The sequence below is a fragment of the Rattus rattus genome, chromosome 4 (genome assembly GCF_011064425.1).
Source record: "Rattus rattus isolate New Zealand chromosome 4, Rrattus_CSIRO_v1, whole genome shotgun sequence".
NCBI classification, from domain to species: Eukaryota; Metazoa; Chordata; class Mammalia; order Rodentia; family Muridae; genus Rattus; species Rattus rattus.
The window spans coordinates 131,819,504-131,842,333 of NC_046157.1; the positions used below are offsets into that span (position 1 = coordinate 131,819,504).

General features: G+C 44.4%; 1 long non-coding RNA gene across 1 annotated transcript in view; it reads right to left on the bottom strand.

Annotated features, from left to right (window-relative positions):
* Positions 1–371: 371 nt before the first annotated feature.
* Positions 372–22,830, bottom strand: part of LOC116899400 — a 56,864-nt gene continuing 34,405 nt past the window's right edge. Inside the window, exon 3 of the long non-coding RNA XR_004387728.1 lies at positions 372–398. This is a non-coding gene — a long non-coding RNA (uncharacterized LOC116899400). The remainder of the gene's footprint in view (positions 399–22,830) is intronic.

Below are 22,830 nucleotides of genomic sequence, written 5' to 3' on the forward strand. Positions count from 1 at the left end.
CCTAGGGAAGCTGCAACAAGTCAGGATGAACTTGGTGCAAAAACACCTCTCAGTTCTAACAGCCAGAAGCACATGGTTCCTTCCCGAAGGGACCTTAGCTTTCCTGCACTCTGACAGACACCACCTGGCTACTGCCGTTCGCCTGTGCCTCCATCTCTCCTTCTCCTTCCAAACCCAGCAACACATCGCATCTCTGACTGCCTCTCTCCAACCTTATCACAGTTGCTGATTTTTCTACTCCCCAACAGTTTTTATCACTCTCGTTCGGAACACACAATCCGTCTGAATGGAATGGCACACCAAAGTGAGTGGAGGTTGTTTACTTGCTCGTTGAAGCTCCGGTTTCCTGTGTTCCAGCCATGTACTTGCAGCGGGGCCTTCAGCTCTGACCACAGGACCTGGGGAAGAAAAGGTCTGTATTAACCACTCCACTCCTGTGAGCAGCCATCATTAGATTATTTCTACGGTGTTCAAAATGCTAGCATTTGGGCGTCAAGCAAATGACCAGGTCAGAATCACACTTGTACATGTGATCTAATACCTCTTAGGTTCTGAAATTAACCCGATCCCAGGGTGGAGGCTATATATTAACTTTTCGTTTCTAGCTAAAATCATAGATATCCTTGATCCAATTACATCCTGCTTTTATTGCTTTTCCTAATAACGGAAGTAAGGGGCAAAATCAGATTTTTTGCTTCCACCAGCTTAAATAGATAAAAATCAGCCTGACTGTCAAAATCCAGGTTGGTCTTGTCTGGATGAGATGAGAAACAGAAAGATAACTGAAGGTGATGAATGTGGACATTAACAAGGGAAAGCTCTTGGCTAATCAAGTAAACAAACGCAGGTCCCAGATGGAGTTTCTACAGCACTGGAGGAAGCAGAGCGTCTTTTTATGGTTATTTTCCTACAGCAGACATTCCTTAAAGAGAAGCACATTTTACAATATGGTGTGAGCAGCAGTAGCATAGTTTTTTGTTTGTTTTGTTTTTCCACAAGTTTTTCATTCACCAGCACTGAAAGCTTAATTGTGATCATGATGGGCCTCAAGGCTACTTTACCGTCCCTTTCATGAGGGTGGAGCCTAGACTCAGAGGAGGATGTAAACAGCAAGGTCAGTGTGGCCTGGAATCACAGACTGTACGGTAGCCATAGGTACCTGTGGGAATGCCCCCACCCCTCCCCACTGCCATGTGTGTGCACATGCGCATGCCTGTGTGCCAATGTGGATGCCAACCTCAGGGATCATTTCTCAGGAGCCATCCTTTTTTGGTTTCTTGGCTCACGACAGGGTTGGAGTGGAAACGTATGGGTTCTTTGGAAAGTCAGGTGTGTCAGATAACATTTTGTTGGAGCAGACATGCAAAGGAATGTTTACCTGAAGCAGAATGGGTGAAAGGATGCGGCTCGAGACCCCATATGAACAACAATGCCAAGCAACCAGAGCTTCCAGGGACTAAGCCACTCCCCAAAGACTATACATGGACTGACCCTGGACTCTGACCTCATAGGTAGCAATGAATATCCTAGTAAGAGCACCAGTGGAAGGGGAAGCCCTTGGTCCTGCCAAGACTGAACCCTCCGTGCACGTGATTGTTGGGGAGAGGGTGGTAATGGGGGGAGGATGGGGAGGGGAAGCCCATATAGAAGGGGAGGGGGAGGGGTTAGGGGGATGTTGGCCTGGAAACGGGGAAGGGGAATAACAATCGAAATGCAAATAAGAAATACTCAAGTTAATAAAGATTAAAAAAAAAAGGAGGAAATAAATATAAGCCAACAGTCGGTGGACAACACTGGATGGTACTGGTACGCCTTGCCATCCCTTTAAGGTCATGACCTCATAGAAAGAAATGCACCAAAAGACTTCTGGTGGTGTTTGGCTTTTGCTAAGACAGACTCAAATTGTGTTTGGGTGAGCAAGGACCCACAGGAGGACAAGTGATACTTGGAGGGAGTATAAGTAGACAGTGAGTGACAGGGGCTTGCATGGCTAGCTTTGCAACACTCCGTTAGTCTAGTGTCTTCATCTTCACTAATCTTCACTTCATTGAGAGAGGCATAGCAGAGGACTTCAGGTGTCCCACCTGGTCCTGGTTGCTCTATTGACTCGTGCCAATTCAGCTGAGGCCTGGCTGTTTCTGCTGGGTCATGGCGCTGCTGCCGACATGCTTGCTGTCTTGACTGCTGGTATAGATCCTGACAACACAGATTGGACTTGCTCCAAAGAACTATTTCTAAGCAGGCCCACTTCCCTTATACCTTTATAACCTTTCCTTTCCTTTACCTCTGGTGGGTGGTGGACTAGAAATGGAGTTAAAGCATTTAAGAGCCATCATTAAAAGTAGGTTTTGAAAATCTAGGCCCACACAGGGTCTCTTGCTAGGACCTGGGGCTCACTAGTGAGGTTGGGCTGGCTGGCCAGTAAGCCTCAGGAGTCCTGTCTCCATCCTCATCACTGTGCTTATAAGCACGTGCTGCCTTCACTGGCTTTCCACATGCAGGTGCTGGGGCTTGAATTTGATTCTCGCTCTTGCACTCAAGCACTCTGCAGGTAGACTAATCTAGCCCCCCAGAGTGCTCTCTCTCTCTCTCTCTCTCTCTCTCGTGGGAAAGAGATTATCTTGTCACAAGTGTGGAGACCCGAGACACACAAATTTGCAATACCAAGTTCCTACTACATAGGAAGATTTTTCTCCTACTCTAGATCCTAAGGCGTTTTCTGTTCTGTTTTTAAGTCCCTTCGCTGAACTCAGGGTCAAAACATGCTTCACAGCCCAGCCCAGCAAAGCTGGAGGCAGAGTAAACTGTTGTCCCAACATCTATTCTTGCCTTCAATGCAGAGACCCAGGCTTCCAATGTCAGCTTTCCTCCCCACCCCCACTCTCTCTATCCCTCTTTCTTTTTCTGGGTGGAATAGAATCTTGTGCTTATCAACAACTAGAAGGCATCACCCAGGTCAAAGCCATAGTTCCCAGTCTCCATGCAAGCCCACAGGGCAGGCAGCATGTGATGGCCAAGGGAATAAGAGCAGAGGTGATCTGCAGGGCTGTAGGGCATCCCACTCTCTTTAGGTCCTCCCCTGGAGTGATGTGAGGCGAGGTCTTGAAATGGAAGCCAGAAAGTGAGGGCAGCAGCTGACAAAAATGTAAGTCTGAGACCCCTGGTCACAGGGCTTTCCCCATCAGAGCGCCTGGGCCATTACACTATAGAGAGACAGACTCACTTGTTTTCAGACCAAGGTTTCTGTTTCTCTGATCTTCTGCTATAGCAACTAAATCAATTTCCCAAGCAATATTTACCTCCAAAATTTCCCACACCACCTTCTCTGGATGTCCAGCATCCATGAATCTTTGGCTAAGGCTGGATGCCTTCAATGTCAGTATACACACATCCCTGCACGCTGAAGAGATTATATGGAGAGGCAGGGAACTGATTTTTGAATCACCATTAGAGTCTTTGGAAAAGCTGAATCATTGAGATAATAAACAGAGACCCAGGGAAAACATCAAGTAGTCCCTGTGTTTAATTTCTACCATGAAAGCAGGGTGCGGAAATCAGAGACAATAAAGAGAAATGCGTATCCCAAACAGTCATGTGATGACAGACGGCTGGCTTGCTGGGTCCTGAACAGATAAAATGTGGCGGTAAACCACCTCTTCCACAGTGGAAAGGAAACAGTGCAAAACTGAGTGAGTTGGGTAAGAGTTCTTTGATCCCTTATTCTATCACTTCAACTGTTGGGTCTTTCTCTGGAGATATTTTCAACTGGATGGATTTTCATTTTCCACAATAGTAGAGCTCTTCCCTGCAAGGGCAGGTAACCTCTGGAAAGCTTTTTCATGCAGGGGCCTGGGCTTCTTGTTTTAAAATGTGATTCCAACATCTTCTTTCCTCACCCCATCACCCTCCTTCTCTTATCCCAGTTCCTCTTTCCCCCACTGCATCTGCTTTGGATTCTCAGCAACTAGAAACAAGGTTTCATGTGACCATGTCAATTCTACACTGTGCCAGGGTCTGAAGAGTGAAATATTGGGGACAGGATGTACACATTTGTGTCTAGATGTGAATACACGGGCAGGTGGGTGGAGCTAGGGAGGGGCTTCAGAATGTGTGTTCAGATATGACGAACAGCTATGCCATGTTAAAGACAGACACACATATAGGTAGAGGTATGCATGGGCATGCATACATGTGTTCATGTGCGTGCACGCGCGCGTGCGCGCACACACACACACACACACACACACACACACACACACACACACACACACCAAATAACAGGAGTCTCAGGCTTCAGAATGGATACATCTTCACTGAACACAAGTCTGTTGGTTCTAACACTGGGTCTTTGTACATCTCATTAATTCTTTTGAGAAGAGAAATAGTGTCATTGGTTTGGAGCAGATATATTTGAAACTCCAGAAAACAGTATTAGAACGCAATAAAAGTTAAGCAGTGCAGGATTACTTACTAGGAAAGAAAGCACATCACCGGGACACTGCTGAGCTCCCGCTACCCATTTCTCCCACTTAATTCACATGTGTGTTTGAAAAGATAAAGCAGCCGCGCTCCACTAAATCTCCTCTTGCTTTGTCAGCAAAGCCTGCCTCACTTGTTCGTGGCCTTAAAGTAGGTTTGGGGGTAGAGGCTCTGAACCTGGTTATGGACAAAAGAAGTAGAAAAGGGGGTGTGACTGCCCTCTTTGTCCATGACTCATCTGCCCAATGCAAGGGTAAGGTATTTGCAAATCTTCCTGGCTCCGTGTTGTGCGTGACCGTTCTCTAAAGCAAGCAACTGCCACTGTCTTAGACAGTTTTGACAAAGCAGAACTTCCTTGTAAGAGAATATCTCACCTGGGCTTGCCAACTGTTCACATCTGGTTGACCTTAACCCTTAACAACAGGATCTGGGGGAAAGGCTACAGTACGTAGGCTGCAAAAGATTAGGGAGAAGACTCCATTCATATGTTTCTACTGGGAAGGCCTCCCCAATGGGCTTTGTAGGTGTGGCCTTTTAGGAGAGGTGCATCTACAATCCTGCGAGGAACCCCTCATCTATGCTTTGTAAGGAAGTTCATTCAGTAAACTCATCAGTTCCCCTGCAAGAGCTTAAATAGATTCATGCTTTGGTTTCTTGGGACTTAAGGGGGAATAGAGGTTGCTTAGGTCTCCCTCTGGGAAGGAACTTTAGGAACAGGGTTGCTCTGAAGCTTCTAGAAAAGCATCTTCTAAGTGTAAAAACCAGGAGTTTAGTGTCCTTTTGCCTGATTTCTCCAATTCAACACTGTATGGAACACCATGGTATATTGCTAAATAATTTCTGATTAGTGGATGGGGGTGGGACTCCCTGAAACTCCAATAAAATTGTTCTGACACTGAGGCTCTGCAGTTTTTGATCATTCACTCCACTAACTACATTGCTTGCACATGGAATATACACACACACACACACACACACACACACACACACACACACAGAGAGAGAGAGAGAGAGAGAGAGAGAGAGAGAGAGAGAGAGAGAGAATCATTCAGTACATTCCAGTACATTCAGTAACAGTGAGTTAGTCATCCCAGGACACCAAAATCCATGAATTCTTAATCCTTATATAAAATGATATGGCATTTGCATATAAGATATTGAGTTTTTGATATACATTAAATCATCTAGATTAACTATACTACCTAACAAACATAAATGCTATGTAGAAAATTATTACACTGTATTATTTAGAGAATAAGATCAAAAGAAAAAGAAATGTATACGATTTCAGCAGGCTCTTTATTTCTGGGTACGTTTGATCCACAGCTGGTTAAACCCACAGAATGGAGGACCCACTATGTACATTTATAAATGTCAAACATGTATTTCAGTATGAACATGTCTTATACTTTATAGGATTATTCAAATAGAAATTGGAACATGTCAGTGCATTGCAGTGGCAGCCCACTGGTTTCCTTACTCTCTCCCGGAGGCCACTGGTCCAGACTGTAAATGCGCTGTAGAAGCTAAGAGAGGAACTTCCGAAGGATTAGGGGAGTCCAGAGGGGCACCGAAGGGGCACCAGGCCATGCCATGCCATGAGCCCATCCCTGTGCACTGTCAAGCAGCTCCCACCTCAGTGGGAGCTGAGTTAATAACAGCTGACTGGGTGGGGCTTACAGAGACTGAAGGAAAGGGGGAGGGCCCAGTCGAGACTCATTTTGAAACACCTTGTTCAGGAGAAGACTTATGAACAGAGATGGGATAGAGCCTGGCTTCCATCACACTGCCAAGGTCACTAACATGCTGGAGAAGAGCAGGCACCAGAGTCAGTGACTGGGAGAGAGCAGGAGCTCTCTGGGAGGAGCTCTCTGGGAGGAGCAGGAGCTCCATCCTGTAGGGTGAAACTGAAACCGAGAAGTCTTGGTTCGGTTTGCTATAGGACAGTGGGGATTCACTGGACATTTAAAGTTAAAAGCAAAATCATGTCAATATTTTATAAAGATCAGATGGAGATCAATATGCACTGTGGAGAGAAAGGTTTGCCTTTGATTAGAGTGGCTCAGAAGTCTACTGGATAAAGCAGCAAGTGAAACAGCATGGAAATGGAATCCGCTAACGGAACACAAGGGTCGGCCATGAAGGGAGAGGCTGTTTCAGATGCCAGACCATGCTACCCTTGGCCAAAATCACAACCCAAGTGGTTTCTGGAAGTTTCTATCCTGGTTTTCTATGATAAGTAATCTCAATATGAGCTGGCGTTCCATTGCTTCTCCTTAAAAGCTTGGAGTTTGCTCTACTGTCCAAAGACCAAGTCTCTAACACAGGAGATGGGACACGTCTTCAAGGTTTGCTGGAAGAAGCAATGTCAATGCTGTTCTGCCTGGAGGGGGCATTCCCTCTGCGTGTGTGCTGTGAGTCTGTGCTGGGTTTCTGAGTGTAAGCAAATATTCTAGTCACCTACCAGACAAAGACCAGGAGGAAATTTGTGAGCCAGTTCAGTCAGGGTTTTCCTGTATGTGACCTTCTGTACTTTCAGTTTTGAGGTTTATCTGTGGGGTAAGTTGACTGGGTGGAAATGAGCTGGCCTGAGAGGGTCAGATGGTAACAGTGCTGCAGCTAAGGAAACCCAGGCCTTTCCATGGACAGGCTGATTGTGTACACAGTTACATGATGGGCCTGGGCCGGTACACTTCGGCTTTCAAACGCTGTGTGCTAGATTCTTCTACGACTTCTTCTGCAAATGGTCTGCATGTGACCAAAGCCTACTTTCCAAGTAGAGTTCTTCAGAAAATACACCCACAGTCGGGTCTGCTGGCCATCACTGCCGCTTCACTGTGAGGCAGACGGGATTTAATCCAGACCATACCATTCGTTCACTTAGTTGGTTCACGGGGCTCTCAGGACACTAGTGTCGCAGGAGTGCTTGGCAAATGACAGCCACCCTGCTCCACATGAGGGCAGGATTGTTTCTGTGTCAGCAGTTAAGCAACTGTGTTTGGGTGCCTTCAGCTACGAATGGATTAGCCTTGTCATCTCTCAGGAGAACATCTCCAATACTCGCGGAAACGTACACCCATGCTCTAAAATAAACGGAGACTTCAAACCCCCGCGCCGTTTCACACAGCGCGTTCCGACGGTCTACTTACATGTAAACTGATCTAAACCTAGTTGCTGTATTCAGTACATATGAAATGAGAATAGCTTTTTCTTTGTTCTCGCCACATAAAACACAACTGTGCTTTAACGCCTAGCCAGGAAGAACTGAAGCATGGAGAGAGGAATTCAGTCCTGGGTTATCTTTGCAAATCTTGTTTCAGCTAAGAAAGTGGGCATTCGACAAGAATAACAAAAATCACATGGCATGTATAATTGCTTTCTTTTCACTACTCCTCCCCCCTGCCCCAAGGGAGAAATCATTGATCTTTGTAACTCCTGCTTGTCTCCAAGGACAGTGACAGGCGGAGCTGAGGGTCTGAACCTCCAAACTCCTGCCAATGTTCAAGTGGCAGGGCAGCTTTTAGTGATGGTGGGTATGGCTTTGCTTCTCAGTAGCTCTCTTAGTCAGCCAGGAAAGTGACAGACTACAGCAGAACCCACACCTTGGTTCTATTGCTACTGTTAAGAAGCACCATTTGGGCTGCAAGGATCTCTCCAGAGAGGCAGATCAGACGGATAAGTACAGGGCTGAGAAAAGCCCAAACCAGAATTAGACAAAACTCATGAAATTGGACATTTGTGAAGATAGATATGTTGCAATAGTTTTTATCCTAACAAAACTCTTCTGCATCCTAGACAACGATAATTCCACGATTATTAAGGCTTCGTAAGTCCTTTATCAAGCCGTCTTCAGATTTTTATTTCCTAAGTCAGTTGATAACAAATTTATCATTCATTTATAATAATTCCATTTCCTTTGCTTTATCCTCACTCAGAGCATGACATCATAGCCTTGGAGAATGGAAACTTTCTATTCTTTGGGAGGGAAAATAGGTAATGTTAGTGACTGCTTGTTTTTTCCCTCTTTATAAGCTAAAAATGTGTAATTCTTAACACTTTTTTTTTTGGAAACCATTTTTACTTCTAGATTTATGGAAAATGTGAGGATTTTCTATCTCAGGATATGGCGCTAGCTAGTTCATCTGCTCTGATGTTCCCATTGTTCTCTCTGTCTGCAGGTCAGTGTGTAATGACATCACTACTCCTCCATCAGACCTATGCAACGTGCGTGCACAGTGGGCTCTGCTGTGTGTTCTCACGTTCAGAACTATGCTACAGAGACTTCCATCAGAAAGGCTACCACATGCAGACATTTAATGAGCTTTGCTTTCTGGTATGGAATTCCAATAAAACATAGATAAAAATGCTCACTTACCAAGAATATACTGGGTGAGTCATTCAAAATCACAGGCATAAATACAGTCAGTGTGGGCTTAAGTCAGTCTGTAAATAGGAATATAAAACAGGAACACTTGCGTGTGTGTGTGTGTGTGTGTGTGTGTGTGTGTGTGACATGTATGTGTGCAGTGAATGTGTGTCCACATGTATGTGGGTAGCATTCCCATGCACACACTTGCAGAGACCATAAAGGGACTTGCCAGCTCATCCCCGAGTCAGTGTCCCAACCCCTGAAGCTTACTGGTTTGGCTAGGCTGGGTAGCCAGGGAGCTCCCGCCACCCACCAGTGCCAGTCTTCCTACCACCACAGTCCCACCCTGGATTCACGGGCACTGACAACTAGGTTCAGCTTTTAAGTGGGTGCCTGGGACTCAAATCCAGCTCCCTGTGCTTGCACAGCAAGTACCCCTAACCACTGAGCAATCTCCCCACCCCTAAGGTGAAAAGTCTTAATAGACAAGTTTTAGTGTGTTGTATAGGTACAGACAAAAAGATCAGTCTAAAGAACTAGAAATAAAGAAAGAACTCTGCCCAAGATTAGTCTAATTTTCAACCTTCCATATACAAGGGTCTTGTAAAATAGCCAAACATTAGAATTGGGGACGGCTTGAGATTCTCTGAGTTATATTCTGTTTGCCAGTCATGTGCAAGTGCATTTGCTTCTCTGTTTAAAGAGGCAATGGCTGCACGATGCAGTGCAGAACGGGAGCAGCACACAGCTCAGAATCTAAAGCCGGAGCTCCAGGCTTGTTTTTAGCAACTCGAATATTTCAAGTTCTCTGAGCACTGGTTTCATCCTTTGTGAAGTAGCTCCAAAGACCAAATGCCCATGTAGAAATCTTTCCAAACAATGAACATGTAAACTGCCGAACCTATGCACCGATATGTGGTCAGGCATGTGTCTGTGTGTGTAAGTGTGGTCATTAGCATGACCCAATGCGTGTGAACACCTCAATGAAAACGCCTCAATGAAAGGGGATTTTTTTTCTCTTTTTCTCTTTCACAAACACCTGGTTTTTATAGAAAGTTAATTTTAAGTCCAAAAGAATCACAACATGTTAGGACAAGAGACCCTGGTAATCTATACCTGGTCCTATTTCTGGGTCACCCTTTAACTATGTCTACTTTCCACAGCTCTCCTAACCTTAGAATCCATGGCTTTCCAAGAAAGGCCGACTTTCCTCACAAGAGTTTTCACAGAACTCAAGGGCTGACAGTGGAGGGCTGCCACAGGGAGATGAAAGGGTTTACCAGCCCGGGAGAAGGAGGAGGGGCGGCCTTTTATTATGTAGACTGGAAACTTGTTTGTCAAGTTCTTGTAAATCTGAGATTGTAGGAATATCCAGCCAGACTTTACAACCATTCTTTAAAAAGTCACTCACAGCTGACATTTCCTAAATGTCATGTTTAGCTACGAAACACAAGCCCGGCTAGACGTCAAAGGTGCACCTTTGTTCCTGGAAGTTGGTTTGTTCAGTTACAAGCAAAGAACGAACACACTCATGGCTGTTTTCTCTTGAATTGGAAATATTTTCCTGTGTATACCCAGACAGTACTTTAAAATGCAGTCAGGAACAAAAGCTTCGTGCATTTCCCACAAACTGTCATCCAATGGGAGGGCAGAACAACAACAAGAACCCTTGGCAGTAATCGGTCTCAGTTCTGGCGGTGGCCTGTGAGTTACAAGAGTGAAGTCGTAAGGAGGTTGGACGAAGCCTCTCCCAGTTCTTCACCAGCGATTGTAATTGTCCATCAAGGAATGTAGGCAAAGGCCAAAGTCACCCCACTGTACAAAGCGAGCACCCCCAACATACTTTCCCACTGATGATAGAGCTTGCACAGAAACTCTTGGCTTTAGCCAAGATGGAAAGCAAGGTCTGAGCTAATGAGTCACGCTGTCAAAATTATGGACATAGGCAAATAATTGCACATGATTAGTTAAACTTAGGTCAGCTCCAAAACGCCTTTCTGAAGCAACTGCTTTCAAAACAAACTCCCTAGGTAAATGTTTAATTTCATTTAAGCCTCACTGACACCAAGAAAGTGTACGTACTTGGACATGCTAGGGGAATATGGATGGACTCAGTATCTTTATCACAGGCCTCGTGAAATGTGCCCCTCACAAAAGCAGCCCCTCAATAATAGTCACTATTTCTACTTCAGAACTATTATTCAGTACAATAGTCCTTGTTCAATACAGCCAGTTGTGTGTTTAGTCCTCAAGGGCAATGGGCACTGGTCTGAAGGACAAACACCTGTCCCCCACCCCATCCCATCCTGTTTACACCAGGGAAGAAGCTAAACAGAGAAAGACTTCTTTAAGAGGTGATATGGTTATATTTTAAAGTCTAAAAGTTAAGGGGTCATCACATCTACTGTGGGCGGAAGATAGAAAAGGGCTACATGGACTAAAACTATCTGGGACCCACCTCCATTTGTTCTTGCTTTCTGCAATAATGGTAGTGACTTCATTTAAAATGTTAGGCTTTTTTCCCCTTTTTCATAACAAGCAACAGAGAGGGGGGGGGAGGTGGGTCGGTTCTGGCCCTTGATTAGCGACAGCAGTGGCATTGCCTTTAAGATTCACCAAAATCATCTACTGGAACATAGAAAGGGGGCCTCCTCCTGAGCTGTGCAATCAAGACCCCACATTTCAATGAAGTGATTGTGCTCCTTTGAGCAAGGTTTAAATGGGGCCAAGTTTCCTTTTCCACAACCGTCCTCTGATGTGGTTTCTAGACTAGACTTTTCCATCCTCATTCCTTTGCTCCCCTAGGTTGAAAAGTCTGGAATGGAGATGTTTGGAAAGCATCATCTGTCCTTTGATCAGGAAGGGAGCTGACATGGGCCAGCTATAATTGTACAGTAGTGCTGAGCTAGAGGGAAGGGAATCCTTAAAACAAGAAGGCTCCAAGCTCCAAAGAACCATACACAGCATGGAGATCCTCCTGCCAGCAGCTGCAATTACATGTGGCTCTGAGAACACCCAGGAAAGCTCCTTCGATGGCTGTGTTTGTGTATCTGTGTGTGTCTACCCCTCCCCCACTTTCCCATCCCCCCCTCCAGTACACAGGGGTTTGTGCTGTGAATTCACTTGGAATGTAGCTCTTATCGCTACCTAGAAGAATTCATTACCCTTTAACCTTCTCTGCTGCTCTGGTCCACCAGACTGCAGAAGGAGCTGGACTGTCTGGGGAGTCGAGCTCTGAATTCAGGTGTGCCAGCACCGAGTTACCCTGCAGCTGGCTGCTCCTATCATCAACACAGATGAAGAAATTAAGAATGGTTTCCCCTCCGACTGAGTGACAGGAAAGGGAACTGGGGAAAAGGTGCTGAGGGTCTCTACCACTACGTCCAACCATTTAAACTAAAGACTCTTTAAAAAGCAGGAGATGCTCATCATGAGACAGATGCCTGTGCACAAGCCCAGAGAGATGGATCAATACTGTGCGGGTGACTACTTAAGTCAGGCGTCGTAGGTAATGATTAGAACAGAGAGAAAAATCTTGCTTACTCCTCCCTGTCTTTGTCTCATAGCCATTGCTGGGTATACCCAAATGCTTTATGTTTGGTTTCCAGAGAAAATTTGCAAAACTCATTCCACGTTTTTTCTATAGTTCTTAAACCATCAGTTTGTCCGGACAAGAAAACAAACTCAAAACACAAATGAAGCAAGTGCTTTTCTTGGTTCTAAACTGGGAGACATTGTCCCAGAGTAGATATGTACAAGTGGTGGGGCCCATGAACCCATTTTTAGTCTCTGGTTTTTGTTCAAGCATGTACAGACAAAATCAAGATGTACATACATTGAAATGAAGAACTACTTAGGGTAGGAAGGGGATCAGACCGACAGCACAGGGGCTGGAGGGATGACGCAGAGCTTGGGGACACTGGCTGCTCTCGTGGTGGAGGCAGGGTCAGTCCCCAGCACCCACACTGGCACTTTCAACTGTCTGTAATTCCAGTCCCAAGGTATCTGACACCCTCTTCTGGCCTCTGTGGGCACCAGGCATGTACATGATGAATGTATATACTTACAGGCAAAAATATTCATATTCATAAAGTAAAGATGAATAAATATTTTTAAAAGGATGCATAATATGGCCAGGATTCATTAGAAGGCAAGTCATCAGCCGAACACAGAATTTGGTCGATATGCTGGAGCTGAAATGGCAAATGGAGCTTTGACACTCTTAAGAACTGTGCCAAGAGGCAGGCCATTTATAACCAAGCCTGTAAGAAAGCCAGAATCTAACGTCTCCCGAATAAGGAGGTACACAGAACGATTTACACTGAAGTCTATGTTACTGACAAACTCATCATGTTAGTTCAAGGTGGAATTGAGGTTGCCTCAAAATAAAGACCCAATCAATAACCCCTCACTCCTGGGGGAAAGGCAAATATAACAATTTTACGGCCCCATCCTTCATAGCCTAAAGCTATGTAAATCAACCATCAACTCTGAATGTCGAATTAGTTGAATCCCTTTGGTAACAACTACACAAGTCAGAACACCAGGACTAATGTAGTGGTAGCAAAATATATCAGGTGTTGGGGAAAAGTTACTGACAAGTTAGTGTATTTATATTTTTTGTGAAAAAACATTAGTTCTTGGCAAAATAAAACATGCAAATTCACTTAATTTCAATTCTTAGGATTCTGAGGGGTTTTCTTTTTTACTTTGGATGTTTTTACTGCAAACATGTGGTTGCAGCCACAACATCCCCCATACGTTGTCTTAGCAAACATTTGTTCCCAGTGTGAACGCGCTTGAAGGACAGTTTTCCCTTGCTGCTCAGTAAGTCGGAGAATACAAACACTCACAGGGAGGCCTGCAGCTCCCACCTGCGAATGCTGGGAGCCACAGGAAAAATAGCCTGATTTCTGCCCTTGGACTGCATTGCGGTTCACTTCATTTTCAAAACGTGTTCATAAATATGATCGTGGACCATGCTGTGAGGTTAATTTTTGGTGATAACACAAAACCTGAGATGATTCATTTTGTCGTTGTTTTCTTTTCTGAAGGCTGAGCTTATGGTGTGATTTTCACGGATGGCAACTCCTTGTACATCTGAGCTGAGACATCCTTTCCTGTAGTGCTTAAGGCTATGATCCTTAACATCTCATGAAGGAGCAAACAAACAAACACAGAACCACACTCAGCCTAGGTTATTCCTGCAGTGGGAAGACGGTGTGGGGAGCTCTGCTTCCTTCCAGAGCCCACTAGATAAGAAAGATTAGAAAAATATACACCGAAAATAGCTGAGACCTGAGGCAACATTCTTGGGAAACACAGACACAGGATCTGCAGACAAGAATACAAAGAGGGCACCATGTGGTCTCCCCGCCCCAAACCCTAGGAAAGTATCAGATCTACTCTACTCAGGGCAGCTAGCCAACCCTTTTCCATCTCTGGTGAGACAAGAATGGTTTCTTTCCCAGAAAAACTGAATCCACCAGGCTTGAAGCTCAGCCAGGTGAAGGCTCTGAGAAGGGAGGGCTTTCGTTAAAGACTGGAACTAGGTCTGGGCATGAACAAAGAGCCCCGCCCCAACCCTTCTCTTCCTCTCAATCTAAGATGGAGGGTTCTCTTGGATACCTCCTACACAGGAGGTGAAGACATCGCTCTTGAGAAACCCAGGGACCACAGTGGAAAATCTCATAAACACTGACATTTTGAGCAGGGATAGTTGGCTTCTGACAACTTGAATTTGCAAAACAAATGAACTATCTTTCCATGACTGGATAAGACTGTTGACTAGGGAAGCTTTCTAGACATGCAATGTTGTTTGGTGGCTGGCACCGCCTGCACATGACCTGAAAATGGAACTCTGCCTGTGTCACTGCCTCTCGATGTGGCCTTTAGGTCACTTTTCCTTGCCAGGCCTCATTTGCAGACTGAAGGGTCATGGTCACTGGGTCCTGTTACTCTGAGATACTGAGACACTCTTCCAGAAGGCCTGGGATAAGAACATCAGTGTCCTCATTAGGGTGCCAAGAGCCTGAGGCTTTCTGTAGCAAGTGGGTGACATTCTTGGATGGGATACAGAACCAAGTCTGCACCCAAAGTATAGGACAAGATCCTGAGATTGCTAAAAAGGCTATGTGCTGTATGCTAACCCACTTCTCCCATAAAGGAAAAGCATTTTCAGCATTAATGCTTACCCACCCACAACTTCTTCAAAGATACAACGTAGTGTTTTTTAACTCTTCCCTAAAATGAACAAAGGGGAAAGATGAAAAACCCAACACTCTCCTCCTTCCTCCCAAGGTTTAGCTCTGATGGGCATGTATTGAAAACTTGGGACAGATTAAAGCACTCAGCTGGATGCATCAAGTGCCTTTTCCCATTAGTGTCCTGTGTGCCCAGTTCCAAGAGACACAGTGATGTGGTGCACACGAAGTCACAGTGTCCAGCTGAGGCCGTGCACGTGGTGCAATCACGCTCTACCTTTCTACTTCACCACCATGCTGTCACTCAGCTGTCTCCAGCCCAGTTAGATGAGCCCCAGTCACTGAAGAAACTTTTCTCCCAGGTCACTCCCTAAGGACATTCCTTGTGGTTTAAAGGATCAACATGACCAGACTTTCTGCTGAAAGGCTAGGAGGCATTCTGAAGATTTCCGCAAGAAGTTGCCTTGCCCAGAGCTGACCAATGGCCTTCTGAATATTTTCAGAACTGCAGCCGTAATCATCCCTCCATGTCCCAACATGCCTCTGAGACCAAACGCTTCAAAATCACCTTTACACATTCTCTCATACCAAAGGAAAGACAACAGCATTTTTGTCATTGCTCCTGTAACTCATCCATCTAGACTCAGAACGCTAGTATTATGTTGCATAACAGGGAGCCTGCTGACACTCCTACTTTAAAGCATTGCATTTTCAGGGTTTATCACACATCATTTTAAATTTCATTTAGCTCTAATGTATTATACAACTTTATGTTCAGAATCAACGTTCTCTGCTACATCAGCAAGCTATATTGGAAAATAGAGTTGCTGTGAGTTTGAAACTGTTTTGTTTGCTAACTTTTGAATTGATCCTTTTAGAGAGACACATGGAGAAAGGTAATGAGAAAGGAAATTTTTTACTACATGTTGTTAAGACATTGCTTTGGAAAACTAAAAGAAATATATTTTGATATCTAATTTGGATTAATGGTATGGCTTTCAGCTTTCCACTTAATTTACTGTAAACAAATCTGATGGCCAGATCATTGTTTATGAAGCTTTACAAACCAAGCAATTAGTTTAACTGTATTTCTAGTAACTGCAATGATTTGAGAAACTGGAAAACTTGGTGAGAGGGTATTCGTGGCTTGAGAACGGTATCCATCCATCCTACTTCACTAGTCTCAAAAGTGAGTGTGTTGTTTGTGAGATGCAGTGAGGACATCAAAGACCGGGGCTCTGGGGTAAGTTACATGACCCAGGGTAAACCCATTGATACCTCATTCCACGTGTCTCAGCTATGGGTTGAATGCAGCCCTCAATGGTCCATGAGGGCATCAAGCAAACATAAGACTCTACTAAGTTGTGAGGAAAATGAGCTTTCTCCTTCTTGACCATGTCTCTTGAATGGAGCACATAAAGGGAGTTACACTGTCTCTGCCATCTCATAATAATGTAGAGCTCAGAAAGGGACAAGAAAGAACTTGAGTCAAGAAGGATATAGCCCAACCAGCTCTCACTGATGATGTTTCCTGAAAAATTTCACCTGATGATTTTTTGTACTGGTCATTGCTGACTACCAGGGAGGGGAGAGCAAGCAGGCTTTCCACAAGATGCCTTTACGCCACAGACTAAAGTTTGCTCTACCAGGAAAACAGAAAGAACAGGCCATGGGCAGGCAGTTGGTGGCTTCCTCTGTGCTTGTCTGGGTTGAATGTGCTGTGCTCACTGCAGAGAACAGGCAGATCTGTTGAGGTTTGGTCTTTCTGATATGTATTGTAACGCTAAATACTAATCCCCAAGGTCTGACTGTCCCCAGGGACAAGAGAATCTGCAGTAGACTCCTGTAATGCTGTGTAACCTTGTCTCCCAAGTTATCCCTGATTGAATAAAGATGCCTACAGCCTGGCTGGGTAGAAGAAAGATAAGCTGGGGCTCTTGGTTTCTGGACTTGGGGTTGGAGGCAAGAAACCACGAGGAAGGAGAGAGAGGGAAGATGGAGAGAGGACAAGATATCATGGGATAGGGATCATAAAACCATGGCCACGAGGGCTGGCCAATTGAAGTTAAGAGCTGCCCAGATTTTGGAATGTGGCAAATTTCAACTCAGGGTTATTGATGGGGGAGTGGATTCTGATAGCTGAGAGGGTTGATAAAGGCTTATCATAAATATAAAGGTTGTGTGTCTTTTATCTGGGACATGAGTGATCGAAAGTGGGGTTAGAAACCCCCAATTGAGATTAAATAGTTACTACAAGAAGATATTTCACATATACAAAGAAGGAATGACATATTTCAGAGTCTACAAATTAGACTAATTAAAATTAAATGTACAAGTAGTTGATTTGTAAAAATCTTTCACGAGGTAAGAACCTAATTTATTTCACAGCATCTTCAGTTAAAATTATTATTCAATTTAAAAATATCCTATCTACAATTAAAAACGCAAGATCTGCACGGACATACATCAGCCCAATCTTATATATTCAAGTTAGACACTGAATGAAATGTTCCAAAATATGCTACAAATCCTAATCTCTTCTTAAATTATAGGAATAAATCAAGCTATATATTTATGAGCCCACTGTCTCTAGGCAAGAATCACTCTGTTTCAAATTATGGCTTAGATTTCTATTGGGTAGGCTAGGCATGATAACAAATGCAGATTTCTCTGAATTGATATTTAGTGCCCAGGGGAGAGCTTTTCAAATTGGAGAATAAGGAGAGTGGCTGCCTCTAAGGTTTCTTCCTCAGGAGTCACCAAGGTACATTATACATCGGAGGGAAGGAGATTGTCAAAATGAGATGTTCTCGGAAATGACCTAGTGTGACACAAGAAAAGAAAAATATACAAGGAAACAATGGTTTGTTGGGCCAGTAGGGGTCCTGGAGGAAGAGGAGTCACAGAACAGAGTGCTAGCCTGTGTTCTTCTCCCTCCTAGGGACAGAGGCAACGTTAAATGACTGCTGATGACCATGGCCGCTCAGTTTCAGAACGAAAGCAAGCCGGAAATGGCCGTATTCAACACCCTGGACCTGAAAAGGCAGGGTCATCTCCAGTGCTCCACCATGCGTCACAGCATGGGGTTTATTTGTGGGTCGAGACTCTCCCACCAATGTCCTTTCAGAGGTGACAGGATGGGCCAGTGTGTCTGCCTAAGTTCTGTTATGACCTGCCTCTATGTTCACCAAGAAGTCATCTTGAGTTTATATATTTAAACTTTTAAAATTGGTTCCTAAACTAACACACAAGGTAACAGGTTTTAGTATTGCATTTGCTACATATGTATTTTTGAATGTTGCCCATATTCTGAAGTTGTATTTTTAGGCGTGGGATAAATGAATTGCCTTACTGTGAAAATGGTGCAGGATGGTTAATGAGGAAAAAAAAAATTCAATGCCTTGCCTTGCTTACTAAACCCAGTCCAGGGGCTGGGACAGACAGAGGCCCCTTGCTACAAAGGGAAGAGTCCAGGAGGTTGCCAGGGGCCAACCGCTGGCGGGACTTTTACTTTCTGGTGGGAGTAAATTTTTGGTTGAGGTTTGTTTCAACTGCTTCCCGCCTAAAGGCTAACGTTCCTGTGAAACACTGAGCAGTTCTCAGCTATGCATCCCTTTCCAGGAAGTTCGCCGAAAAATAAAAAAAAAAAGTGAACTAGCCAGGGTGAGCATCTGGTGCTGGGACGCTACGGCTGCTGAAGTCTCTCTATAAAGCAGAAGATTGGGGATGTGATTTCAGAGCTGGCTGGTCTGAGTGTCTGCAAACAATGCCTATTATTAATACACACTTCTTATTAATGCACGCTTTCGTCCCGTGGCAGCTTATGAATATCTGCAATTCAGGGAGCTGGCCTCCCTTGAGTGGTAGCTTCGTGGGGGTAGAATTGGGACCAGATAGGGTAGGATGGGAATAGGAACGGAGTCCAGAAGTGCCCTAATGAAATGAGGGTCTTCATTTTGTTCAGGCAAGAACTGCAAGAAAACTGTACTCTCTGTCAAAGTGACTTTCCTTAAAATCACGGACCACATGTCAGCCAAAATGTTTTCAAGCTGAGTAGGTGGTACATGTCTGGGACTCTCCATATTCGGAGGCAAACACAGGCAATCCTGTGAGTTTAAGGTTCTGCTTGGTCTACATAGTGAGTCTCAGGGTCACACGGTGAGACACTATCACAAACAAATAAAATTTACAAATAAATATAGCTCAGAAGCATCCTGTGACTTTTCCAAGCTGCGTTAGAGCTAGGTGATTTCACATAGTTTGATTAATTTATTTTTCTATTTAGTCAAACAAAACTTTTTTCTCAGTAAGGAAATAGTATAACACTTGGTATGGGTGCATACAAATTAATCCCAGCCCTATGTCTTGAACCACCCCCCCCCCAAAAAAAGGGAAAAGAAGAAGAAGAGGAAGAGGAGAAAGAGGAGGAGGAGGAGGAAAAGAAAACAACATATGTATCTATTTTTAAAAAATCAAGATACAGATAAAAGAACATTTTAAATTCCAGTAACCTTACCACCCAGTGAATCACCTTAAAAGGTCTTATTATTCCTAAAAATACCTTCAAATATTAAAATGTGTTCACACTGTGCATCTTTGATTTTGTAACTTTTTTTTCCTCAACAGAACACTAACAAACATTTCATTATTTACCTGCTATTTGTCTATGGTACCTGAACAGCATTTCTACAAATGACAATAACATGATACATGTATACATAATCATTTAATCTATTACCACTGTAATGCACTTACATGAGGTGCATGGAAAACCATACAGGCCAACTGAGATTTGTCAACGGTCTCAGATGTGCTGAGAGGTACACTGTTACTGAATATTAGCTGCAGTTTCTTAGGTGAGCTGGTGGTATCACAGCACACACGCCCTACACACACTCTGGCTACAACTAACATCTGGCGAAGTCACCTCTTGTCCTGGTGTGAGTCACTCATGGTCAGCCATGTTCCAAAAACTTTAAGGCAAAAATCCCAGCAGTTGACAACCCACAGTCATCTGGATCTCATGCCACCCTGAGCTCCAGTGGACTGAGAATGTCAATGGTCCCAGGTGTCCTTGCTGCAAATGCAGTCCTCAGGACCATTTGATAAGGCGTTTTAATCAGAAAGTTCCCAGCTCCATTCCTGACAGGGTCCTGATTACACACCATCGACTATAAAATCTACAGCCAAGTTGTGCTCCCAGTTAAGAGGCCAGAATGAACTTGCAGCTTGACATTTTAATGAAGTGATAGAAATGACATCTGAAACTTAAGCAAGAAATCAACAAATACCTGTAGCACTAACTAGAGAGGATAGAATGTTTGGTCAGAACACACATTCGCTCTGAATTTTCTGTTTATTCATTTCTATTCTACCTAATTCCAAAATCGACCCCCAGCGGCCTTTCCTGCAAGCATGCTTTCTAAATTGGACATTTCGCATCACTGAGGATGCCAACTCCTTTCCTAACATAAGGACATTCTTCTATCATAACTGCTTGCTATATTTGGAGACTGAATAGCAAGGACATTGTTCTTAACCAGAAAAGAAGGGGAGGGAAATAACTCATTAGGAGCACAAACCCTGCATGGAAAAATGCCAAACAGGAGGTGATTTTAGGTATGTGATACCAGTTCTACTTAAAAAACAACAACAACAACGACAAAAAACCCAAAAAGCAGAGTTCGGATCCTGGGATGCATAAAAGTACAAAAAAAAAAAAAATCACGCAGTCAGGCCTCTGGACTATTCACTCCCTCCAAAGGGAAGGCAAAAGCTCAGGTGTCCTACAGTCTGCTTCATGAAGACAGGATAGCAAGTGAAGGGGTGCAGGGAGGGGGCTCCACAGGGAAGGCAGAAGGATGCTTGCTGTCCTGTAAGTCAGGGCAAGGAAGTGGCCAGTCTCCCATGGGGCTTTGCTTCCTCCATGCACTTTTTCCTCTCAAGCCAGATCGGCCACACTTTTCTGTGGTTCTGGGGGTCTGGTCTCTAGTTCCACATTTTGAGAGATGCTGCTGATGGTGGTGGTGGTGGTGATGGTGATGATGATGGTGGTGGTGGTGGTGGTGATGATGGTGATGGTGGTAGTGGTGGTGGTGGTGGTAATGATGATGATGATGATTGGCTTGTGGTGTCTGTGAATCCCCATCTTTGGAATTCATATCTGATTCTCTTCCATTGACTGACTTCTCTTTCAGTGCTTCATAGCTGCAGTAGGGACGTGGTCCCAAATCCCGTATGCACTCAGAAGAACAGCTAATATCAAGTTCATGGTCTATGCTAAATGGATACTTAGAAGAAATTTTCTTTTGCATGATTTAAGAACAAGAAAGAAGGGTCAAGTGCTCCACTAATGGAGGCAGGATTAAAGGAAAGCAATGGCCTTGAACTTGCTTGTCACACTACAGATATTACGGTTTGTTTTGCTCTGTCTAAATGCTTCCAAACGCCATTGTTTTGTGGGAAAGGATCAGTCTCATGAAACCTCACGTATTTTGCACCTTTAAGGCAACCTTAAGGTAAATATGTCCTCATTTTTATTTTGTCAGACTTAGCAGCATATTGAGGCAGTAAGGGTCTAATATAGTAACAAGATTCCTCTAACACAAAGCAACACATTGATATCTAGCCTACACTTAAACTTTATGTTTTAATACTTTACAACTTACTGAGCCATTTCAGAGTATTTTTGATTCTTACAATTTAGTAGGCATTATTGTCCTCTCTTCAGAGAATCATTTAGGGTTAGGAAGTTTAGTGTAACGGTCAAGAATGTGGGTATATGCTTGTAATCTCAACACTTAGGAGGCACAGGCTAAAGATCAGGAGTTCAAGGTTATTCTCGGCAAGTTAGAGGCCAATCTGGGCTACCAGGCTTTTTTTCTGGCAAAACAAAACAAAACAACACAACACAAAACAAAACAAAACATAACAAACACACTGAAGCTGGGTTGTCTGGTTTTGCGCTCAGGCTGTGCACATAACCCTACTCTGCTCGGTACCTACCAACGTCTGTAAATCAGGACACTGCTCATGGTGTCTCTCCCACAGGGCTGCGTCATGAGCACTCGCTGTGCTCACACGGTAAGGCAGCTGTAGTGGAGTCAAATCATCCACTGACGCAAGCAAACACCCAAGAAATGTCAGCGGGACTCACCCCCAGAACTAAGTAGCATTCAGCCGCAGGAGGAATCCTGATCCAACATGGCGCTGCTCCTCCGGGTCACAGTTTCACCAGTGGACAGATTATCTATTTTTTCACAAAAGCAAAACCCACGATGAAAGGAAACCTCTAGTTGGAAATAATGACTCAAGCAGAAGAGCTGGGGCAGGAGTTCAAGTGTGGCTTCTTGAGAGAACCCCATTTATTTTTGTTCCCAGAAAAACACCGTGTGCAATTTAAGTACTTGTAGGCATTTTCGGGCACACTAAAAGGCCACGCTAAATGTGTATCCCGTGGTGCCGTCCGAGTAGGCTTCCCATGGCTGTCTCCTCACTCGCACAATGCAGTCAGTGCTTCTCAGGAGGAGTCTCTATAGAGGAAGGGCTGGGCACTCCCTGGGAGCACTCTGGGGGGTACAGAGTGCAGATGCAGTTGGCACCTCTGAGTGCTGTAGGAAAGAGGGCCTCGGCCAGGGAAAGGGTGGGCTGGAGCCAGCAGCAGCACCCCAGGGAACAGGCTTTCTTTTTTCTGGTGTCTTGGAGCAGTGGGCATATAAGATAAAATGAGAAGGGTGTGACACTGGGGGACAGGGAGCAGCAGAGAGACCCAGGTGACAC